This window comes from Chrysochloris asiatica, unplaced genomic scaffold (genome assembly GCF_000296735.1).
Source record: "Chrysochloris asiatica unplaced genomic scaffold, ChrAsi1.0 scaffold00002, whole genome shotgun sequence".
In the NCBI taxonomy this organism is placed as follows: Eukaryota; Metazoa; Chordata; class Mammalia; order Afrosoricida; family Chrysochloridae; genus Chrysochloris; species Chrysochloris asiatica.
In genome coordinates this window covers 25244323-25270350 of record NW_006408520.1, presented here as the reverse complement: position 1 = coordinate 25270350, position 26028 = coordinate 25244323, and the positions used below count along the sequence as shown (strand labels likewise).

The window sequence follows — 26028 nt, the reverse complement described above, 5'->3', positions numbered from 1 at the left end:
AAAGGCATTTCTGTTAGGAGGTGAGTTCCGTGTGCCCCATCAAGCTTTCCCTTTAGCGTCCAACATACATTATGTAAATAACAAGTTACTCAAGAATGCACACGTGAGAAGACAGGGATTGGACACACAAATAATTACTTTCAAAGGCACTAGCGTGACACGCTTGTGGGGCAGTCTAAACCTCTCTCCCTTGCCGCGGTCTCTTGAAAACAGCCCCCGATCTTTCCAGCACCCCCGCAAGATGCAGATTTGCACGGCTGCCTGCAGACAGGAGGCTGGGCTAGGGAGCCAAGACCAGCACATGGCGCGCTCCGGGGTGATGGCAGCAGCGCTTTGTTTTCAGCAGCGCGGGGTGAGTCACTGGCCCCCGCAGCCTCAAAGCTGGGCAAACGCTGGGGCCAAGGCTGCTGCAAAATTAACAGCAGGAGCAGCTACCGAAGTGGCTGCAGCCTCTTCCTCCTCCTTCTCTACCAACGCTGCCGCCGCCGCCGCCTACTGCCTCCGCCCTGTCCCCTCCTCCTCCTCCCGCGAACTTAGTCAGCGGTTCGCGCCGCCGCGCCCCCATTGGCCGGCGGAACGCGCCGCGTCACAATGGAGCCGGTCGGAGGCGGCGAGCCGGACAGCGCTGGGGCTTCCCGCTGAGCCCGCAGCGGCCGGCAGCCGGCAAAGTGCGGGCACTGGGGCTGCCGCCGGCGCGCCGAAAGCGGCGCGGGGCGCAAGCCTCGGGCAGCGCCGGCGCCCAGGGCTGAAGTGGTGCAGGTAGGTCGGAGCGTGACGCCCCCAGCTCACGGAGGAGGAGCTTAGCCGACCGAAGTGGCGGAGGGGGACGAGCGGGTAAGGGGGCGCAGCAGGTGGGGTTGAAGAGCAGGTGGGCTTGGCAGAGCTGGTGGGGTTACCTGTCCAAACCTCCCCTGCGGGCAGGTGCCCGACCCGAGAGATGAGCCGCGGCTTTGTTGCCCTCCTGCTTTCTGGAAAGAGGGAGTGGTACCCCTGAGAGGACCTCGCCTGAGTGCTGGGGTTATTTGGGGCAAGAGGAGTGTGTGGCCGCAATGAGGCGGTCCCTTCCTTACACGAGCAGTCGAGGCACACTACTGAGTGTGAGTCTTGCGGGCTGGTGCGGGGCTAGAGGTTTCCCAGGTTAGAGGTTTGCCTTTCCCAGGTGAGCAGAACCCCCACCCCCACTTTTCCCCCATCCTGTTTGCCCCATGCTCTGGAGCTGCTGCTGGCAAATGCTTGCTCCTTGGATACTCGTTATTTGCTTATAAATTTGAGGGAGGTGTTTGACATTAATTTGTTTGAGGGAGCAGAGAACAGCCGATATCCATTTAATGAGCGAAGCTCAAGAGTTTCCTCCTCCTGGGCTGCAGTGGAGCAGGTGTTGAGAGGTCAGAAGGGAGGGGTTCCGTAGTGTTGGCTCTTACGCTGTGTCCTCAAGTGACTTCCTAAAGTCCATAGGTTGCCTTTAGTCAGATGACATTTGTGGAAGTCTTTTCTTTGTAGTCAGAATGAAAAATTCCCTCCAACCACCATCCCCCGCAAAGGGATAATCCTAAACTTAGAAACACAAAAATGTTTGTGTTAACTTCCTTGAATACATTTCATCTTGCCTAAAAACTTTAAAGCTACTCTGTAAAAAGGGTATCAGTGTGAAGAATTAATTGGAAATATATTGTTGTTGCTGTTAAGTGTTGTCTAGTCCTTGTAGTTAGCAGCCCAATGCTTATCTTACAGTGCCAAACCAGGATATATAACCAACTTAAAATAGGCAATTTGTTCGGAGAGATGAAATGGCATGCACCTTTATCAGATTGTTCCATCTCCTAAACCTAAGTATAGGATTGAAGTACACAGAAATCAAACTACAGTATAATTATTTTAGCAATTCTAATGCCCTCGATGTATTCATTTTATACCTCCTTAGAACCCAAACTGCCCTTTGGGTTGTTGGTGCTGGAGTGATTTTCTTTTGCCCCTGGCTTCCTAGTCAGAAGTTCCACTCTGGAAGAGTATATGAAAATGACAGATAATCCTCTAGGTAATTGTGCCTCTGTGATTTAAGAATATATGCCCTAACATGTCCAGCAAGCCTGTCAGGTAAAAAGAGTGCTCTGAGTTCAAGTAGTGAAGGAGGCAACATTTTCACTGAGTATACAGTTAAGTCATAGCGTTTTCATATACCTATAAGGAGCTCTGGTAGCGTAGTGGTTACGAATCGGGCTGGGAACCACAAGGTCAGCAGTTCGAAACTACCAGCTGTTGCATGGGAGAAAGATGAGGCTTTCTGCTCCCGTAAAGATTTACAGCCTCGGAAACCCTGTACCAGAGTCGCTATGAGTCGGAACCGACTCCACGGCACATAACAACAACAACAACAGTCTGAAAAAATTTTTATATTATAGGAAAAACAAAAACCTCTACATGTTCGATTTAAGTTTAATGTTTTTTGAAATCAGTTTCATTTAGTTACTATCTTTCATTTCTGAATTTTGTTACATGACTTTAACATGACTGTTTTCTCTAGGGTTTAAAATAATACCTACAGCAGCTATAATACCTAATTTTTCTTCTTTTGGATCATTAAGATTAATTTTAAATAAAATTAGGCCTAAAACAGAATTGTTGTTAAGTACCATGGAGTCAGTTCCAACTCATAGTGACCCTGCACAGGGTTTCCAAGGCTGTAAATCTTTACAGGAACAGAAATCCTCATCTTCCTCCCGCGAAACAGCTGGTAGTTTCGAACTGCCAACCTTGAGGTTAGCAGCCCGATTCGTAACCACTGCGCTACCAGAGCTACTAAATTCTTATCTCTACTGTTCATTTAGAAACTGAACAAAGGATAATGATAAACTCCCTATTCTATATGGCATCTTTTCATTTTGGATTCTACTCAGTTTCAGCACAATTTAAATTCACTTCTCCAGTGCTATTGTGAACCCTTGTGACAGAAATGAATAAAAATGAGTTGTCAGAGCTTCAGCCTTGGCCTTTCCTTTTGGCCTTTTGGCCTTTATACTGTCTTTGATATGGGTCACATGATTCTGCTTGTCCCTTTCCAGACTGTTGACTTTTGAACTTCATCTCCTGCTTCTTCAGTTTCTGAATCCCTTGTAATTCTTCCTTCTCGTCTCTCTCATCCTGTGACCATTCTCCAGGGCTCTGTTCTGAAATATCTACACTTCAGCCAACAGCATCTTTGACAGAAACTGTCAGCTTTTGTTTCCAGCTTCATACACATGACTGAGATCTTCCACTGCACCTCTGTGATGGACACTGAATTCTTTACTGTTGAGTAGGATATTTCTTTTAATTCTTTTTCAAGTATGCAGATTTAAAAACAGATCTGAAACTTCCTTCTTTTCTTCTGCAAATTCCTTTTCAGCATTTAATACCCCCCATGCACACACACACACACACACAGAGAATATATATATATATATATATACTACAAACTATAAGCACATGTTTTCAGCATGGAGTTAAAAGCATCGATTTTCCAGACCAATGAGCCTGGATTTGAATCTTGTGCCATCACTTTGGATCAATTGCTGAACTGGTTAAGATTCGCTGCCAGTTACAGAGACACCCTCCCCCCCCCCCCAAAAAAAAAAAAAAAGAATAACCACTAGTTTAAACAAGATGCTGTTTCTTTTCTCCCTCACACAAAAAATAGGTTTATAGTGGGACAATCCAGGGCTGGTATGATGGTTCCACATTCTTCTGAGACTTAGGTGGTGGTGGTAGTTACATGCTGTGGAGTCAGTTCTGACTCTTAGAGACCCTCTACAGGGTTTCCTAGGTTCTTGGCGGGAGCAGAAAGCCTCCTCTTTCTCCCACAGAACAGCTGGTAGTTTTGAACTGCTGACCATGAGGTTCGCAGCCCGATTCGTAACCACTATGCTATCAGAGACTTAAGTAGGTTCCCGATTTTGGCTCCACTAGTTATAAAATGATAGATACTTTCATCCTCATGATGAGAGTATCCATCACTTCCAAATTCCAAGTACAGGAAGGAGAAGAGTAGGGATAATGGGGGAAGACAGGAGGCCTATAGTCTCTTAAAAAAGTTTCCTGGAAGCTATCATACAACACTTCTTCTTCTATGTCATTGGCCACAATTTAATGGCATGGCCTTACCGAGCTGCAATAGAAACTGGGGAACTTTGTCTTTACTCTAGGCAGCTTTGTGCCCTGCTACAAAAATGGAGAGATTCTCATTCTGAGGAAGAAGGAAGAGGTTGAAATGAACATTGTGATGTCCAAACACCACAGTTATTTTGAACTTTCCTTCCATCAGAGTCCTGGTGTGGCACTGTAAGATAAGCACTGGACTGCTAACCACAAAGTTGGTGGTTCAAATTCACTAGCCACTTCTTGGAAACCCTGTACAGGGTCACTATGAGTCAGAACCAACTTGCAAGAACATAATAACAATGTTACCTATCTCACAGGATTCTTAAGATTGAAAGGAATATTACATAGTAGAGTATCTAATACAGTATCTGGCATAAACTAATCCTTCAGTAAATGTTATTTCATATTTTTCCTTTTTCCTTTTTCATGAATTGTCTAGTTTCCCTGCTACCACATCTTCATCCTCCAAATTTTATCTTAAATGCTGGGACATTTGCCTTGAACTGTGGTACCAGATTTGTTCTTGTACATTTTTAATGGTTTGAGTGGCAAGGAGTAACACATTATTGCTCAATGTCTGTATTGCTTTCTTAGCTTATAAATATGGTTTAGATTAAAAATATGACTCTTTAAATCAAATATGCCCACTTTGTATTAATTGACCTGGTTAGGTTCCATAGGTCAAGTTGTTGTGTGAAAATTGGTATTATACAAAAATGGAGGACTTTCATTTTTGTTTTCAGACCACCCATTTGTTTGAATTTTTAAAGTTAGGACATATGATCATAGAAATAAAATAATCTGAGGAGTCTTGATGTGGGGCTGTAGGCTAAGCACTACATTTGTGAACCGTAGGTCAATGGTTCAAACCCATGTCATTCCTGGAAAACCCTATACAGGGTCACTATGAGTCGGAATTGACTCAACAGTACTTAACAACAACAACAGCAATCAGGTTTAATGGTATGATTGCCATTATGATGAGTCCAGCTATGGATAATTCCTCTGTGGAGAGGTGGTTTGGAGGAGACAAAGCTGGATAAAGCTAGGCTGAGTGACTGGAGAGCCCACAGCTTAATCACTTCACCCTCCTGTACTGGTTCAGAGCTTCCTTGGTGGAACCACCTCCAGGGCTCCACTCCCACCATTGCAAACCTTATGTTCTTGATCTGAGTCAGCCCTGCCCTCCAGGTCTGGAGAGTTGCTAAGGCTTTGGGCTTCTTCCAAGGGCTACAGGGTCTCAGGCCGATAGGAGCTAGGAACTCAGAACAGGTACCAACTAGTTAAGTGCTGCCTGCGTGTCTATCTCTGTGGCGGTGGCCACAGAGGAAGCTAGTCCCATGTGACAGCTGGACATGGTGCTCCCACTGGCAGAAGGCAGCAAAGATAGGGCAGTAGCCCAGCTTCTCAGAGGCCACCTTAAGGGAGGAGATGCTCTGCAGCTATTGCTGCTATACCCATATCTCATTCATGCACAAATGCACAGTTTTCGATAAAGGAGAGTGGATATGTGAGGCTGGGTACAGACCTGATTGCAATTCTGGCTCTGCGACTTACTCACTATGCAACCTTAGCCTCTCCTAGTCTCAATTCCCTCATCTGTAAGTGAGGGTAATAATTGGGTATGAAGATTAAGTGAAACAATGTATATAATGTACTTAATATGGTACTTGATGGAGTGATAATTTTTCTTAGTTTTTTTAATTTGGTCTAATCTGTTGTGTTTTTTTTTTAAATATATATTTTAAAGCTTTTATGGTGCATTGAGTGATAGTTAGCATGGGAGAGCATCAGTATTTCATATCATTGCAATGATTACTATACCCTCCATACATCACCATTCAACAGCATTTGCTTCTATTCCCTCTGATTTTTTTTTTTTTTTTTTTTTACACAAAAACACTCAGGAATGTATAATCATTTAAACAACCCAAGGGCACATTCTGCAGGCCTGCCTTCTGGCTGCCAGTACACAGCCTGTCTCTTTCCATGAGTCTAGAGTCCTCAGCTGCTCTCTCTCCATGTCCTCATCTCGGCCTCCATCTCTGATTCTCTGGATAAGGTCCCATATTCCACTCCTGTTCTTCTTCCTTGGTGGTCCTAGGATCCCCTGTTCTGTTCTGGAATGTAAGACTAACTCCTCCCCCACCCCCTTATGTTACAAAACTTCTACTTTACATTTGTGACAATTGCAATTAGTCATGATAACTATTATTCAATATTGAATCATATGTTTCTTCTCCCCATATCTTTTCTATCTTCCCCCACACACTCTGAGACTAAACTCTCTCTTGAAAACTTGTAAGCTAGTCACTTAGTGCCTTTATAACCCCCCACCCCATTTTAGGTAGCCAGTTCCTAAGTTGCCCATTCCTAACAACTCTGTGTATAGAGGAGATATGTTTGATCCTGGATGTGAAGACACCTTCACTCTCGGTTGGTATTTTGAGCTTCTACATCCATAAGTATAGGTCAAGCTCATCAAATTGTAGCAATTTACATTTGTTTTCTTTATTAAATTTCTTTATCTTCTTCTATTTGAGTTCTGATCATCAAGCCATAGAACATAGGTCAAATGGGTACTATCTGCAAGTTTGGGCATTCTTATGCATCTCCCCTCACTTCATATCAGTTGGATGCTTCACTCTTGGCTCTAGCCCTCAGTGGCTTAGGGGTCTCACCACACTTTAAAAAACCAACTAGCCCTTCCTCTTCTCTCTGTCATCTCCAGGTCAGTGGGAGTCTATGTGGTTGCCAATGAGCTTACATGCTTGCTTGTGTGTTCCCTTTGATTTTCAGTCTTGGAGGGGGATTTGTCCTGAAGGGACTTGATTGCTTGCCTTGATGGTTCGCCAGCAAACAACTTGCTTGTTCTTGTAGTAGATAATAAGACTGCCATTTTTGTTTTTCATTTTTCCTGCTGGTCTTTCTTTTGAGAAGTATCTTCTGTTTCTCTAACTGCTACAGGCTGGTCTGCATGCACTTTCAAGTGGGAATGTCCCACCTCAGAACATTCTGGATGGGGCTCAGGATTCCACCTAAGATCCCATACACTACAAAGGCACCACAAGAAGCCTATTTCACTGGCAAGTTCTAGGTATTCCAATCAGTTATAGGCTGAAAACGGGCTTAAAAGTTTTCTGTAATTATGTTTCCGTATATTCCTTTCTATCCTACTTAAGTGTTTATTTTACAGTGGTAGGCAAGGGAAACCAACATTCATAAGGCAGTCAAGCATCTTAACACTATTTCTCCTCTTTTACCTATTCAGACTGTGCCTCAATACCTGTATCACAGAACCCTGTTGTTCCAAGGTTGAGGATACATCACTGTTTACCTCTGAACCATTTAGCTCATGCAAACCTGCCTAAGTGTTCCCCTATCTACCTTGTTCTTCCATTCCCCTCCCTCTTCTTGTGTATTCCCCCCCCCCAACACCTGAACTATGATGTGTCTATCCTCTAACCTGTGTTCTACTGTCCCCTCCATCCCCCCCTTGGTACCCAACAAATATTTTTTCTTTCTTTTAGTATGGGTATCTTTTCTTAAGCTTCATATTTCCATGTTCTTCTTGGATTTCCATTTTTTTTGGTATGTTGTGAAGTAATAATTTTATTTGAGGCTACCCTATTTTCTATTAACTTTTTCCTCCATTTAAAATAGTATTTTACCCTGCAGTCTACCTGACTTCCTCATCACCTGGATCTCTGTTCCTAAATTTTTACCTTCTTTCACATTTTAGTTGTTTTGATCATAGACTGACCTCCCAGATCTTCTGAATTCGTTCTTGTGGTTTGTTGTGTTCTGGACTCTTCCATCTGTTGATTAAATTCTGAGTGTTGTTGCCACATAGGTCCATCTCTGGTTGTTGTCTGTTCTTGTTGATTCTCAGTCCAAAGAAGTCCATGTAGGATGTTTTGAAGCACTGGGTTGGCTTTGGCAAAGTCCCTTAGCTTCTGTTTATCCTGGAATGTTTATATTACACCATCATATTTGACTGATAGCTTTACAAAGATCGGAGCTTAATCTTATTTGCTTGCCTTTGTAAGTAACACTTCTCTTTTCCCTAGCTGCTTTCAGGATTCTCTCCTTATCTTTGATTTTGGAGAGCTTGATAATGATATGTCTTGGTGATTTTCTTTTGGGGTCTATCCTTTCTGGGGTTTTGAGCTTCTTGAATGCTTATCTTTTAATTTTTCAGGATGTTAGGGAAATTTTCTTCCAGAAGTTCTTCAACTATCTCCTCTGTGGTCTTTTGTGATTCTTCCTGTTCTGAAATTCCAGTTATCTTCAGATTATTCCTTTTCATGTGTCCCACATCTTAAACTTTCTTCAGATGGTCTTTTCTTTTTGTCTGCTTGCTCTTCTGTCTTAGCAGTATTGAGAGATTTGTCTTCCAGCTTGCTGGTTCTGGCTTCCATGTCTTCAGTTCTACTTCCTTGCCCTTTCAGTGTATTGTCCATTTCTGTTATTTTTTAATTAATCATTTGGACCTCTTTTTTTCAGATTTTTAATTGTTTCCAATGCTAATTCTATATTATTTGATTATTCCTGTAGTACTTTCCTGACTTCTTCCTTACTGTTCTCAACCCCTCTGTGGAGCATTTGGATGCACTGCAGTATCATTCTCCTGAATTCCTTCTCAGCCAGTTCCTTCCAATGGGAAGTCTAGGTCTGTCTGCAGCTCATTTGTTTCAGTTACTCTATCTTGTTTCTGGATGTATACTGCAATCTTCAACTGTCTCTTGGGCATTTTCAATAATTAGATGTGTTTTCAATAATTATGTTGATGTATTATTAAGCTTTCTGATTGCCTCCAGGTAGATGTGATCAGGAAATATGGTTCCCTTTTCACTTTTCTCATTACTCAACTCATAGTAGCTGTCAGGTGTTAGCTGTCTCTCTGGTGTATAGTGGTGGTGGTGTGCTGTGGAGTCGGTTCCGACTCATAATGACCCTGTACAGGGTTTCCGAGGCTGTAAATCTTTACGGGAGCAGAAAGCCTCATCTTTCTCCTATGGAACAGCTGGTAGTTTTGAACTGCTGACCTTGAGATTAACAGCCCAATTGGTAATGAGCTGGTATTGGCACTTGCTTGGATGGTGGGATTTTATAGGGTGTGATTGTAGCTTGGCTACACACACACCAGTGTAGCAAAATATGAGTATGACTTTAATGCCCTCACTCAGATGGCTAGAGCCATTCTGGGAGACTGTACAGTTTTAAGCATTTCCTGTTGACTTCTTCCCCTTCTTAGATTCTGTGCACTTTGGTCTTTGCTGAAAAAATCTTTGCGTATGTGTAGTAGAACCCTCGGGGGTAAGGGGAGTGTCCATTCACTCAGGCATCCCCTCTAGTCACCAGAGTGGAGGCACGCAGACAGAGATAAATGAACAGGAAAAATATTCACACCTTGATCTCCAATGACTGGTCAGACCTCTGCAGTGGGAGCTCTCCTCTGATCCTGCTCCTGCTTTGTCATGCCCAGATGGTTGTCCCGGGTCCACTGGCAGCCACAGATCAGAAAATGCCACCTTTCTTGTCTCTGCTACAAATCCCACTAGCAGTAAGCCTTCAATCCATCTAAATATTCCTTTATGTGTTGTTCAGAGTTCTGGGACTGTCCCCTGAACCTGCTTCTTCTGGTATTCTGTATTATTACTGGTGGAGGTCTGCACCATGCTTCTTCCTAATCTGCCATCAAGTCCCGCCCCTCTGGGTTGTTCTTTTTAAAAATGAACTTTTATTTAACTTTTCAAAAAATCATAAAATTATCACCATTCATATCTAAAGGAGAGTTGTTAAACTGCTGGCCAAACATTTTGAGGATTGTCTCAAAAATCAGTTCATAACCCAAATAGCATTGAAATCTTCCCTGCCTCTTTTGATTAAAAACAGAATAGGTTGGTCTGATGACTTATCTTTCTCAGGCTTCAATTGAGTGATGTTTCTTACTGATCCACTCTAAAAAGCTGAAATTACACCATTGAGTATATATTATAGTTGTTGTTAAGTGCCACAGAGTCAGATCAGACTCATAACGACCCTGTGTATGGTTTCTGAGGCTGCATATCTTTGCAGGAGCAGAGAGCTGTATCTTTCATAGTTTCAATTCAATACTTTGTTTGCAGTGATTGATTCACTTCCCAATAACCTGCAACCTCTATGGGGCAGGGACCATATACATTTTTGCTTATCATTGCATCCCCAGTCTCAGCACACAGAAGTTACTTAATAAATGACTGTTGAAATATGTACTCAGTACTTTAATATAGGGAATGTGGTGGCTTAGTAGAATAAGCATTGGACTGTGAACCACAAGGTCAGCAGTTCAAACTCACTAGCTACTCCTCGGAAAATCCTATACAGGGTTGCTGTGAGTCAGAACCTATTCTTTGACACCTATCAACAACAGCAACATAGTGTATTTATGCTATACAGGCATCTTGAAATCCAGATACATTTTTGATACCCAAAGCAGATTAGTCTGAAAAAGTTGGTTGTAGTGGGGGGACTCTTTTCAGAGAGAGGACAAAAGGTTGATCTGCACCACTCTTAGCAAGGTGTAATTTGAGGCCAACTTTTCTGAAGGGAGACCAAATGAAAGACTCTTTTTAGAAGACCCAGTACCAGTGGCCATCAAATTGATTCTGACTCATTGTGACCTTATGTTTGTCAGAATTGAACCATGCCTTTTTCCCAAGAGACCTCTGTTGTTATTGTTAAGTGCCGAGGAGTCAATGCCAATGCATAGCGACCCTGCATAGGGTTTTTCTGAGGTAGCAAATCTTTGTTGAAGCAGAAAGCCTCGTCTTTCTGTGAAGCAGTTGGTGGGCTTTAAATGCCGACCTTGTGGCTCACAGTCCAGTACTTATACTACAGAGCCACTGCACTCCCTAAGATACTTCTGGGTAGACTCTAACCTCCAGCCTTTTGGTTAGCACCCAAGCACATTAACCTGTTGCATGTCCCAGAAACTGGCATAAGAATGTGGTTGTTAAGTGCCGTAGAATTGGTTCCAACTCTTAGCGACCTTTTCTAGGGTTTCCGAGGCTATGAGTCTTTGCAGAAATGGACAGCCTTTTCTTTCTCCTGTGGAGCAGTTGGTGGGCTCGAACTGCCAACCTTGTGGTTTGCAGTCCAGTGATTATCCTATAAAGTCACCATACTCCTGACATAACAATGTTGTTGTTAGGTGCATTTGAGTTGGTACTGACCCATAGCGACCTTATGCACAGCAGAACGAAACACTGTCTGATCCTGGGCCAACCTCACTACTTTTGCCATGCTTGAGTCCATCGATGCTGCCACTTGGCCAATCCATCTTATTGGAGGTCTCCCTCTTTTTCTCTGACCCTCTACTTTACCAAACGTGATATCCTTCTCCAGCAATTGGTCCCTCCTGACAATATGTCTAAAGTATGAGAGACTAAGTTTGGACACCTTGGCCTCTAAGGAGCACTCTGGCTGCACTTCTTCCAACATGGATCTATTGGTTCTTTTGGCAGCCCACGGCACTTTCAATATTCTCCTCCAACACCATAACTCAAAAGCATCAATTATTCTATGGTCTTCCTTATTCACTGTCCCAGCTTTCGCATGCATATGAGGTTATTGAAAATATTATGGCTTGGCTCAGGCACACCTTAGTCCTCAAGCTGACATCTTTGCTCTTCAACACATAACAATAGGCAGCCTATAAAGCAGCAGTGAAGAATGACACAGGATAGGAGAACACAGGGTTCTGAGGCTGCCTGGACTACTGTGCTTGTGAGACCCAAACATCCAGTAGGTAGCCTCAGCCTTATTTCCCTCCTTGGAGTCAGGGTTGCTTACATTGGAAACCAGCTTGGCGCATTGCTGTTGTTAAGAGCCACTGAGTCGATTTTGACCCATAATGACCCTGTATAGGGTTTCTGAGGAGTGACTGATGAGCTTGAACTGCCAACCTTGCATTTGAAACTGACTTTGCAGCCCAGCGCATTAACTCACAGCTCCACATCAGGACTCCTTGGCACAGTTGTTGTTGTTAAGTGCTGTTGAGTCTATTCCGACCCATAGCGACCCTGTACAGGGTTTCCAAGGCTGTAAATCTTTACGGGAGCAGAAAGCCTCCTCTTTGTCCCCCGGAACAGCTGGTAGTTTCAAACTGCTGACCTTAAGGCTGTCAGCCCGATTCATAACCACTACGCTACCAGAGCTCCTTCCTTAGCACACTAGGATACCATTTATCCTTGCTTTGCCCAGGTGAGTTAGTGGGGGTGGGAAGAGGGGTGGGGTGGGGACTGTTGGGAAATGTGTTCTCTCTTAATCCTAAACAGCCTTGGTGGAGGCAGGAGCATGATAGAACAAGACTGAGCCTCTGGGGACAGAGCCATCAGCCATTGGACTGCAGGTTCTTTCTTGCTTTCAGTGGTTACACTTAAGATAAATTCTGTTCATCTAAAGATTTTTAAAGTTCATATCTCTAGGCAAAACTAAATGAGTTTGTTCCTGGCCCTGTTTCAATGCCAGAATAGGCAGTCCTCGACTTAGCAATGACTTGTCTTCCAAAAGGCTTGTGAGTCATAATGCAGTTTCTCTGAGGCAGTGTTATGCATAGTAGTCAGGTTCGAAGACTGCCCTGAGAGTTTGTGCTATACCACACCTGCCCTGAGGTGGTCTGAGGTGGTAGACATTTTTCACTTTTACCCTAACAAGTTACCCTTATAACTTGACTTCCTCTTGCTTTCACTTAACACTAAGTGTTTGGAATTCCTCCCTCAGTTATACACCAATCAGGTTCCAGACTCAGGGATTCTCTATGGCTGTTTTCCCTTACCTTTTGCATTTCCCTGACTACCTCTCATCAGTGAAGACTCAACTCAATTCTGACCACCCTAGCTAAAGTACATTATATCCCCTATACCTATCTCCATCATAATCTTTCATAGTCCCTTGGTTTATTGTTTACTTGCTTTGTTCTCCTCCCCCCACTACACCAGAATTTAGTTCTCCGGAAGAAAGGCATTTGTCTCCCTTGTTTTCCGGCTCATAAGCCTGTTAATTTGGTGGTGTTAGTGGTTACGTGCTGTTGAGTCGGTTCTGACTCATAGCACCCTGTACAGGATTTCAGAGGCTGTAAATCTTTACGTGAGCAGAAAGTCTTACCTTTCTCCCGTGGAACAGCTGGTAGTTTCGAACTGCTGACCTTGCAGTTTTGGTAGGTTTCCCAAAACTGGTGTATGTGATCTTGGACAGATGATTTTACTCTGTTGACCATAATGTTGTGAAAGTAATACCTGTGTTATCTACTTCCTAGAACAAATGAGGTCCTAAAGTCAGTGTTTCTTTTTAAACATACCCAAAACCAAACCCACTGACGTTGAATCAACCCTGACTCATAACAACCTTGTGTAGGGTTCCCGAGACTGTAAATCTTTCTCCCTGGGAGCAGCTGGTGGATTTGAACTACTTACCTTGTGATTAATAGCCCAAATGCCTACCCCACAGGACCACCAAGGCTCCTTTTAAAATGTAAGTGGCTTAGAAATCTTGCTACATAACTAGATGGGAATGAAAACAGCAACAAAAGCCCACTGCCATTGAGTCAATTCTAACTTACAGTGTCAGAGTTGAACTGCCCCATATGGTATCCAAAGTTGTAAATGTATATTTTAAACACCTGAGTTATATGCCCAATATTATATAATGATTTGTCACAAAAAGTTCCCCTGTAGTGTTCAAAGAAATGGAAACTTTCACCTGACTCCCAGAAGGATTTGTTTCTATCATGAAATTGATTCACTTTTTCAACATCAGTTATTGTTGTTGTTGTTAAGTGCCGTTCAGTAGTGTCAAACTCATAGCAACCCTATATAGAGTTTCCAAGGACCTTCCAGTCCAGCACTTATCCTACAGCAGTTACATCAGTAACCTGTTTTTGTTAAGTGCCATCAACTTGGTTCCCACTCATAGTAACCCTGCATAGGGTTTCCAGGGAATAGCTGATAGGTTTAAACCGATGACCTTGTGGTTCAAACCAACCATATGGTCCAGTGTTTACCCTACAAGATGCACCAGGACTTATATAGGTATTTCAAAGTGGAACTCGGAGGCAATGTAGATTTTTACACTTAAAGGCAATACCTCAGAAGATGACTCTGGAGAAGTGGTTTGTTTGCTTTCGTTTTGTAATGTGGGAGAAGGATAAACACGAAAGAGAACTGAAAAGAACCAGCAGGCTGTGAAAAACCATTCGTTGGGAGTTGTTTGTGGTTTATGGTTACTTTATTTGTCAGAGTAAATTATGCTTTGTAGAGTTGACAGCGAAGTTTTGGAATTATATCGCCAGACTTTTTTCACAAGGTGCCTCTGGATGAACTCATACCTCCAACCTTTAGATTAGCAGGTGAGCATATTAATAGTGTGCACCACATACGTTTAGGCAAGGGTTAGCTGATACCTGGAAATGGCCAACTATGCTTTCTTCCACCCCCTTTTAAAATGAGCCCTCAAACTATATACCACCATTGCTGCTGTTGTTAAGTGCCATCAAGTTGGTTCCTTCCCGTAGCGACCCTGTATAGAGTTTCCAAGAACAGCTGGTGAGCTTGAAACGCTGACCTTGCTGTTCAAATGGCTCTGCAGTCTGGCACATTAACCCACACCGCCACACCAGGACTCCATTAGAGGTTCACAATGTTTGGGTGCTAAAGGAAACTTTTTAGTCAAATTAATTATTAATTATAAGGGTTGTTGTTGTTATTATGTGCCGAGGAGTCGGTTCCAACTTACAGCGACCCTGTACAGGGTTTCCAAGGCTGTAAATCTTTACAGGAGCAGAAAGCCTCACCTTCTCCCACGGAACAGCTGGTAGTTTCAAACTGCTGACCTTGTGGTTCGCAGCCAGATTCGTAACTACTACGCTACCAGAGCACCTTAACTGTAAAGGTAAAGGCCTCTAATAGGCCAATTTAAGGATTCTCTCTTGGTAGACAAAAACATTTTATAGGAAAACCCGTGGTTAAAGCACATTATTCTTGCAAATCCACTCAAAGATAACTAATTTGAAAATAAAATCATTTTAATCCCCATAATCCCATATTTTAAAGACATGAACGGACTCTTATAGGACATTCATAAATTGCATATAATTTTTTTTTTGGATATCCCTTTTTAGACTGGGTACAGAAAGAATATTAGTTAAAGGGAACCGGACTTTTGACTTCCAGTAAGTTGGTGAATTGGTGGCTGGATTCTAAGCCTCTCTGGTCCTGGATGTTCTAGCTTAGTGTGATAGGACAGTGTCCAGCTAGTCCCTGATCTTTTGAATTATCCCAATACAGTACAGCAACCCTCTCTTGAAATATTCTAAAGGAACCCCTATCGTATCATTTATTATTTTTAAACATCTATTTGTCAGTTCTAACATACTAAATTACTTTTATATATCCACATTTATTTTCTTTTTCTTGTTATCAATGGTGCAAGTATTGCAATAATATATATATGTAACAATATCCATTTGGGGCAAGTATTATGCTATCATACAAATGTGGAAGCTTGAGTGTAAGTAGCTTGTCTAAGCAAACCTCACAAGTTAGTGACAGATTTAGCACTCAAATCCTGATAAAGTGACTTTTTAAATAATTCTTTGCTTCCTTTTAAGTTTGCATTACTTTATAAAAGACTCTAAGGATTGTAAAACTTGCTATGTTGTTATAGTTAGGTGCCATTGAGTTGGTATCGACTCATAGCAACCCTATGCACAACAGAACGAAACACTGCCCAATCCAGAGCCAACCTCACAATCATTGCTACACTTAAGCCCGTTGCTGCTGGCACTGTGCAAATCCATCTCGCTGGGGGTCTTCCTCTTTTTCTCTGACCCTCCACTTTACCAAACATGATATCCTTCTCCAGTGACTGGCCCCTCCTGATAATATGTCCAAAATATAAGAGGTGAAGTCTGCCATCCTGGCTTCCAAGGAGCACTCTGGCTGTACTTCATCCAACACAGATCTGTTTGTTCTTTTGGCAGTCCATGCACTTTCAATATTCTCCTCTAACACTGTAACTCAAATGCATCAATTCTTCTACAGTCTTCCTTATTCACTGTCCAACTTTCACATGCATATAAGATTATTGAAAATACCATGACTTGGATTGTTGTTATTGTTATTAAGTGCTGTTGAGTCAGTTCTGATCCATAGCAACCCTGTATAGGGTTTCTGAGGAGTGGCTGGTGAGCTTGAACCGTCGACTTTGCAGTTCAAACTGACCTTGCAGTCTAGCTCATTAACCTACAGCACCACCTCAGGACTCCTATGGCTTGGGTTAGTTTGAATTAGATGCACCTTAGTCCTCAAACTGACATTTTTGCTCTTCGGCACTTTAAAGAAGTGTTGTGTAACAGATTTGCCTAATGCAATGCATCCTTGGATTTCTTGACTGCTGCATCCATGAGTGTTGATGGTTGATTAGAGTAAAATGAAGTCTTTGACAACTTCAATCTTTTCTCTATTGATATGGATGTTGTTTATTGGTCTAGTAGTGTGGAGTTTTGTTTTCTTTACATTGAGGTGCAAACTGTACCAAAGAAGGCAGTTGTCTTTGATCTTCATCAGTAAATATTTTAAATGCTCTTCACTTTCAGCAAGCAAGGTTGAATAATCTGCATATTGCAGGTTGTTAATGAGTCTTCCTCCAGCCCTGATGCCACATTTTCCTTCATATAATCTAGTTTTTTAGATTATTTTCTCAGCATACAGATTGAATAAGTATGATGAAAGAATAAAATCATAATGTACACCCACACACCACAACTCCATGTCAAGTTCATCTTTTGTTCAATTTCAATTTTTTTTTTTTAACTGATAAAACACCAAAGTTGAGAGTAAAGTAAAATTGCCCACAGTGGCTACTCATACCTGAATCAAGGTCCTAAGATTCCCACAAAGTTGTCTATTGCATTGTTTTTTTCATAAAAATCTATACATTGCCAGTTGTAATTCTATAAATAGTCAGTGACTTTTCCCTTTGAAAACTAGAACAAAACAATTGTAGTCCATAAAGCGACCCTTGCTTTCTTTGTATATGAACTGCTATTACTTACATAGAATAAAACCACCTCAAGTAGTTTATGGGGCTGGTGTGGTTCCTGCTTCTATTTTCTGACAGTAGGCATAATTTAAGAACCATCCCAAGGTATCCAAATATCCTTAAAGAAATGGAGATCTTGGAGTATGAAGATTTATCTTTTCTTGCAAATGTAACTTTCGCAAGTAATTGTTTTAAAAAAATGGATGGGAACTGACACAGCCTTTGAAGAAGGTCCCTGAGGAACCAACACTGAAGGTTGGGATGGCAAAGGTTTTGTTTGCCCAATTTCAACAAGGGCAGTGACCCCACAGAGTGAAATAACAGAACTTCCCCTTTGACACTATCCCTCCCCAGTGATTTCCTCTTGGGATCTTTAGACAGAATAGTACTTGGAAGATAAACTTGTCACTTTCAGGAAACTTCATTGTATCAACTTATCGTCCCAACCCACACTTCCTTAACAGATGTCTCAACTTTTAGTACTACAAAATAACCAAAATATTTAAGTAGTTGATGGCTCACAGTATGGAATGAGTATATAACATCCAGAATTGGATTTCAATTTGCATCTTCAAGATTTTTGTAATGAAATACATCGACTTTAAAACATCATAAGCCTAACAATTCGCCTTCCAAGAGACATGGATACTTATTCAATTTTTGTCTCCTGTCTATTGCTCTCTTAAAGGCAAAGATAGCTATTTTTTCAGCTATAATTGCCTCTTAATGCACTGACAACTAGAATAGAAGAAATTCTAGTTATTTTCTTCATATCCTTCCCACACCCCAAACTTTTTGGGTCTTTCCAGCCTACTTTTTCATCTGTGTGCTTTGTTACTATGGTGATGGGCACCATAGAAATAAAGAACAAAGCAGACGTAATAAGCATATCCTACGTAGTTTAGCATGCTAAAAAGGGATCTAAGTTTTTCAAACATAGCTTGTTCTTTATTGTGGAGTCCTGGTATGGTGCTATGGGCTAAAGCACTGGACCTCAAGGTTGGTTTGAACCACAAGGTCAGAGATTCAAACTCAACAGCTGCTCCTTGGAAACCCTATACAGGGTCATTATGACCCGGGACCAGCTTGATATGGCACTAAACAACAACTATGAAACAGACTGATTTGATCCTTATGACTACCATTGTCTTACACATTACCAGTTCTTTCTCTATCCAGTACTCATGAAAGTGTAAGACAGATGGGAGCCAGTGGAGAATTTGGGGCCCCAGAAATTGCCAACCCATTACTAAGGATCAATACTTGCATGTTAAATGGGATAGAATCTTGGGCCAGTTTTAAAATTTGCTGTTCTGCTAAGAAGTCTGTTCCAACTCTTGGTTACCTCATGTATTGCAGAGTAGAACTTCTTCATAGGTTTTTGTTGGCTGTAATGTCAATAGATGCAGATTATCAGATCCTTTCTTCTATAGTGTGCTTTTGTTGTTGTTATGTACTGTTAAGAATTAGTTCCTACTCATCACAACTCTATATAGGCTTTCCGAGGAGTAACTGGTGGGTTTAAATCACCATCCTTGTGGTTCAGTCCAGTGTTTATCCTACAGCACTGGCGGTGATAGTAGTTATGTGCTGTGGAGTCAATTCTGACTCATAGCTACCCTGTATAGGGTTTCTGAGGCTGTAAATCATTACAGAAGCAGAAAGCATTATACTTCTCCTGCAAAACTGCTGGTAGTTTCGAACTGCTGATCTTGAGATTAGCAGCCTGACTCATAGTCTCTACACTACCAGATCTCCTTTCCTACAGCACTAGGTAGGTTCAAACACCAACCTTTCAGTTACCTATTGTTTGTACCACTCAGTCATTAACTCTATTGCTTGATTTTGTGTTAAATTAAAACTATACATTAGAGAATGTTTATCAGATTAGAGGTTTATTTTCCCTTTTCAAAGTATGTAGTTTATGCTAGACTTGAAATGAATATCTTGATTACTCTAGAATCCTGGTAGCATTGAGGATAAGTACTGAACTGCTGATCGCTAAGGTCAGCAGTTCAAACCCATCAACCACTCCTATACAGCAGGATTTGTTGTTATGTGCCATCAAGTCAGTTCCATCCCGTAGTGACCCTGTATAGGGTTTACAAAGAGCAGCTGGTGAGCTTGAACAACCCTGTGGTTCAAGCTGACATTGCAGTCCAGTGCATTAACTCACAGTGCCACAGCAGGGGTGGGGAATCATTTTTCTGCCAAAATTTATAACATCATTTACAGACCATGCAAAATTATCAACTTAAAAATTAGCCTGCTAGGCTTGCAGAATGTGCTCTTTGGTTCTTTAAATGATTATATATTACTGAGTGTTTTGGTGTACACCGCCCCCCCCACAAAAAAATTAGCCTGCTATATTTGGTTAAACATTTAATTAACTCACCCCTAAGGTCTGTGTGAACTGCAAGGTCAGTGGTTCAAACTTACCTGTATAGCTTTTCCGAAGAGTAGCTAGTGAGCTTGAATCACAAACCTTGTGGTTGAAACTGACTTTGCAGTCTAGTGTATTAATCCACAGTGCCACACCAGGACTCCATCTTTGCTGTTAAGTGTGGTTCAATCAGTTCAGACCCATAGTGAACCTGTCTAGGATTTCTGAGGAGCAACTGGTGAGTTTGAACTGCCAAACTTGCAGTTCAAACGGCTTTGCAGTCTGGCGCATTAACCCACAGTACCACACCAGGACTCTTATACTTCTTTAATTACCCAAAGTTTTTTTTTTTTTAATTTCCGTTGCTCATTTCATCTTACGAATAATTTTTTTTCTTTTTCATTGCTCTTGCGTATTATTTATGTTTGAGGGCAGTTTAAAATAATTTAACACTGTTTTAGAATATCAAGTTACAGCAAATGAAGTACGTTTTTGGAGCTAAATAAGCTGAATGTATACATGCTTACTGCACAGTGGCATGAACACCTGAAGTTCCATCCAGCTCCAAAATCTTTCTTTGCCCATGTAACTCCATTCCTTTTTCCTAAGGAACCTGCGTTTTGCTGAATTTGTTATCTGCTACAATGGCTCTAGGAGTCCTGGTGTGGCGCTGTGGGTTAATGCACAAGACTGTAAAACTGTTTGAACTGCAAGGTTGGTGATTCAAGCTCACCAGCTGCCATTATGTTATTGTTGTTAAGTGCCATCAAGTCGATTCTGACCTATAGCAACCCTGTATGGGTTATTACTGTATTACTGTAACTTCTGACTTTTCAGTACTTTTCTTTCAGAGAAAGAATGGATTAAATCCTCTTACACAAATTTACTGGGTTTCCTGAACTCTCAAATTTTAGGTTACCAGTGAATATTCATTGTGTTAGAACAACAATAAAAATCATAGCTTCTAAGCATGAAGGTCTTCTGACCCATAATGAAAAAGGCTGGGAGAAGTAGTGTTTGTTCTATGTGAAGATTCATCACTCCTTTTACACAGAAGACATTTGCTGCAACTGGGTGATCACTACATGCAGGGTACAGTCTTGTCTTTCCAAAGGCTTGAAAGCTGCCGACACATTGGGTAGATTCCCTAACCTGAGAGAACAGAGCATTCATCTGTGAGTACATTATCATGGATAACTGTCCTCTTTTTCTTCCTGGACAGAGGAAGTTTCCATCATTTTTGATGTTATTGTCAATGTGAAGGTAGAAAGTAGGACAGGTAAAATCATTTATATTTTTACCAATTAAGAAGTTGGCATTCTGTGAGTCTTCCTACGCTGGCTAAAGCTAAGGTAGATCACAGACAGGACAAGGGTTCCATCTCTTCTGTCTTTTCTGCTGACTTCTATACCATGTGGTTCAGCTAGCAAACTTCATGCATGCTTTTTAACACAAAGGTTTGGCTATGTTGTTGTTGTTGTTATGTGCCATCGAGTCGGTTCCGACCCATAGCGACCCTGTATAGGGTTTCCGAGGGTTTGGCTATAGTGAGCCCAATTTTCGTGATCATTTTAGCAGCTGTTCTCTTTATATTAGGAGCAGGAGAATTCTTGCCTTTCAACCCTGGATTCTATTTCTGACCAATGTACCTTATGCACGGCTCCCACCCATCTATAAGTGTGGTCTTCTGTGTTGCATTGATGTTGAATAGGTTTCAGTGGAGCTTCTAGACTATGAAGAATAGCCCGGCAATCTACTTCTGAAAATCAACCAATGAAAGAAAGCCCTATGAATCACAACAGTCCGTCCTGTCTACAACCAATCATGTGGTTGGTGCACGACCAGACAGTGGTTTGTTCTGTAATGCATGTGATCATTGTGAGTCTGAGGGCTGACTTGATGGCAGCTAGTGATAAAAACTTCTGATATTAACAATATATAATTTATATCTGTCATTTATAATTTAAATATGATGTATTGAGTTTAATAAAATGGGCTAAGATGTGGGAGCATTCAAAATTTCAATATAGGTGACTCCCATGAACCAAAGAGATGGAACTGGACAAAGATCTCCTAGTCTTGAACATGGCTGTATGGTTATTTTCTATTTGATGATTCAATAGCCACCTTTTAGGTCAGTGACTAGAGAAGAGTGTCATCTGCTAGGACAAACTTTGAACTTGGTTCAGGTCTCATAGCGAGCCAGGCCTACTTTCTTTACAACTCCTATGGGCTTTAGGGCCTTAGGGTGGTCTTTCTGCCTGCCTTGGTCCTCTACACAGCCATCCGTTGGTGTTATTGTAAAGTGCCATCGAGTCCATTCTGACTCATAGTGATCCTGTGTATTGTTTCCAAAGAGTGGCTAGTGAGCGTGAACTGCTAACATCTTAGATAGCAGTTCAGTACTTACCCTAAAGCACCACACCAGGACTCGAGTTCTGCTTAACTTTGCCTTCACAGCCAGATACCACAGCACTTCTTTTGATTATAAAGAAACAACTGTGTAACTGTTTGTTTAATCTTTGTCTCAATTGCCAGACTCTAATTCCACAAGATAGAAATGGCATCTGCTAAAAAACTTCATTGGCTTTGCATAGCACTGTTGGGTCTCCAATAACAAGCATAATGTTGGCCAAATAATACTATATGTCATAATGAATGAATAAATGGGTAAATGAATGAATGTCTGTTTATGTTTAGCCTGTTCTTAATGTCATTGAGTCAAGTTACTTTATATTATCCTCAAAGACTTCTTTGAAGAGTATTCACAGTGAGGCGAGTTGTACTATTACTGTGTAGGACTAGTGTGTGCAACAAAGAACCTAATTTGGCCTTTTGCCACTGGTTTCTGAAAATAACCCTAAGAATTCCTCAGAAATCCAAGGTGTCTTGGTTTTTCTAAAGCAACAAAGCAACACTTGTTGTTGTTGTCAGGTGTCATCGAGTCGGAACCGACTCATAGCAACCCCATGCACAGCAGAATGAAACAATATCTATTCCTGGGTCAACCCCACCACCGCTGCCACACTTGACGCCATCAATGATGCCACCTGGCTGATCCATCTCGTTGGGGGTCTTCCTCTTTTTCTCTGACCCTCCATCTTACCCAGCATGACATCCTTCTCCAGCGACTGTTCTCTCCTGACAATATGTCCAAAGTATGAGAGACGAAGCTTAGCCATCCTGGCCTCCAAGGAGCACTCTGGCAGCACTTCTTCCAAAATAGATCTATTGGTTCTTTTGGCAGCCCATGGCACTTTTAGTATTCTCCTCCAACACCACAACTCAAAGGCATCAATTCTTCTTCTGTCTTCCTTATTCACTGTCCAGCTTTTGCATCCATATGAGGTTATTGAAAACACCATGGCTTGGGTCAGGCGCACCTTAGTCCTCAAGCTGACATCTCTGCTCTTCAACACTTTAAAAAGTTACTGTGCAGCAGATTTGCCCAATGCAATACGTCATCTGATCTCTTGACTGCTGCTTCCATGAACGTTGATAGTTGATCCAAGAAGAATGTTGGATGTAAATAAGGTGTGAGAGCCCCAGGACCACACCTGGACAATTAACTTCAGGAAAAGTAGGGGAAAGGAGGCATGATGGGATCAGTCATACATGTTCAGTGGTTCAATAAGCCATTGGGTGTGCATTAATGAAGGAGCTCTGGTAGCGTAGTGGTTATGAATTGGGCTGTGAACTGCAAGGTCAGCAGTTTGAAACTACCAGCTGCTCCATGGGAGAAAGATAAGGCTTTCTGCTCCTATAAAGATTCAAAACCTCGGAAACCCTGTATAGGGACACCATGAGTCGGAACCGACTCCACAGCATATAACCACCAATCACCATGCATTAATGCTGCAGCCATTCATTACATTGAGACCCAAATAACTATTATTAAGGGATCTTGATTCTTTGTTGGTGTTGTTAATCCATCGAGTCACTTCCAACTCATAGCAACCCTGTATCGGTTTTCCAAGGAGCAGCTGGTGAGCTTGAACCACCGACCTTGCAGTGCAAATCAACTTTAGACTTCCTTTTTAGATTCCGATTGATGATACATGAGGACCAGTGCATCTCTGGAGACATGAAGCTCCAGGCCAAAACTCCAGACCTTGCCTGTGCATCTCATTGTGTATATCTTTTTGTAGAATAAGCGCTGAACTGCTAACCACAAGGTTTTGGTGCTTCAAACCTACCAGTCGCTCCTTGAAAATCCTATACGGGGTCACTATGAGTCAGAATGACTAGACAGTACACAACATCAACAGTGAGGTTAGCCCACTCCAGGAGGTCTGTCATTTTAGCAAATTATCAAACCCACCGGGGCCAGGAGGGACAGTCTGCCACTTGGCCGTTGAGAACCTTAACTTGTGAAGACCCCAGCCTTAGGTGACTGGTGGTCCGAAGAGGCTATGCAGACAGTTGTTTTGTAAAGACCTAACTCTGGTGGTTAGTGCCACTGAGAGAGTAAATGTCACATGGTTAGCTGGTGTCAGAGATAGAGAAGTGAGAAAGTGGGGGTGTGAATTATCTTCACATTGTGGAGACTACTAGCCTTGTGTCCATTATTTTTAAAACACACTTAATATATAACTCTGCTTCAATACCTCATCTGTAAAGTGAAGATAACCCCTGATATTGTTGGGAGTGTTAAATAATTGTGTGACACATTAGGTGAATATTTCATACATGGTTATTTTATGGGGTACATCAGTTTCCATGATTATTACACCATATTGAGCATAGTTAATGACTCTAACCTCATATCAGCTACTTCTAGGGCAGAGGTGTCCTACACTGACCTTGCTTTATTTTCTCATCAGAACCATTAAGGCAGCTCTGATTTGTCTTGATAATTTATAATTTGTTCCCCCAGCTAACTGGGCTTAAAGTGACCTGTAGTCACAGTGAGTCCATAGCATAAGAACTGGACTGCAAACCACTGGGTTTGAGTCTGCCAGCCATTCCTCAGGAGAAAGATGAATTTTTCTGTTCTCTCAAAGGTAGAAAATCTCAGAAACCCTACACAGGATCTCTATGAGTCAGAACAAACTCCACAGCAGTAACAAAAGTGACCTATAAGTAATTTAAATCAAATTAGTTCATGCTAAATATTTAGGCTTGGGTAGTTGCTGGTCTAACAGGAAAATGAGGCTTGGGTAGTTGCTGATCTGATAGCAACACTAAAGACAAATTAGGAGAAACTAAACGAGTTCTGGCATGGTTCTGTAGGTTAAGCACTGGACTGGTAACACCAAAGTCTGTGCTTGGAAACCCTATGCAGGGTTGCCATGGCTTGGAATCAACTCGTCAGCACTTAGCAACAACAAAAAAGCTGTTTCAGGACCAAATCAGGAAAGCTGTTAAATATTTTTTATAGCCTGAAACTTGTTCAGTTTCACATTCCCTGAAATTCAACAATTTTCAACTAGTGAACAAGTTAAAAAGATAAATAAAGCAAGCAAAACTGTAGACTACCATATTTCTAAGGCATATTTTGAGGAATATAGACTTCGTCCTGGATATAGCATTCATGCTCGTTGATTCTCATGGGTAACAAGACTCAAATTGACACAAGCCTAGATGTTATAAATCCTCATTTTTATTTTAGAAGTCTCAGGACTCCTATGTTTCTTGTCCTGTTGTGAATGAAAGCTAACTAAATCAGCAAATTATAAATCTTGAAGAGAAGCATCTGAGAAAATGTATTCTGATATCTTATTTTGGAAAATGCAATTTAAAAAATCTTTACAAGGTACAAGATAGTGTGGATACATGCAGTTAACCTGGATTTTGGCAGTTATTTAATGATGTAATTTGGCAGTTATTTGATGATGTAATTTGATGAGAGTTAAGAGAGGGGAGGAAACTATTGTTCTGTAGTTTAGTCCTTTTCACTTTGTGTTTTTCCTCTTCACAGAGATGTTCCACATGGAGAAGTCTTATAAAAAGCTCTTTCTATACAAAATGTTTCCTTCCCTAATGGGATTCTGTTTGGGTACATTGTTGTTAGTGTGCTAGGAATTTTGAAATGTTCTCTGTGTGTATTTTTGTGATTTTGACCTAATAATCTCGTTTGGATTTACCAGGCTTAGCAGCTGTTGTTTTTACCAACCATTGTTAAGTTTTATTAATGTCCGGTATTGAAAAACCCTTTTTCCCATGTTGGCCAAAATTATCCTGAAGTTCACAAAGTGCGAGCCCTTTCCCTAGTCCGTGTAATTTTTATGTCCTTGTAAAACAACATATTATATTATTCCAGAGGGAAGTTTAGATAGACGGAGCCTATTTGCAGATTTCTCATAAAACATAACAGCAGTTTGCAGTGAGGTTTGTAGAACAGCATTTGCTTGGTAAAGCCTCCGGTCCTCTTTTCTGCTGGAGGGAAAGCAAAACAAAACATCAGTTCCATTGTAATTTAAATAGTA

At 41.6% G+C, this 26028-nt stretch overlaps 1 pseudogene; it reads left to right on the top strand.

Moving 5' to 3' along the window:
• The first annotated feature begins 241 nt into the window (after positions 1–241).
• Positions 242–26028, top strand: part of LOC102820427 — a 48580-nt pseudogene continuing 22793 nt past the window's right edge.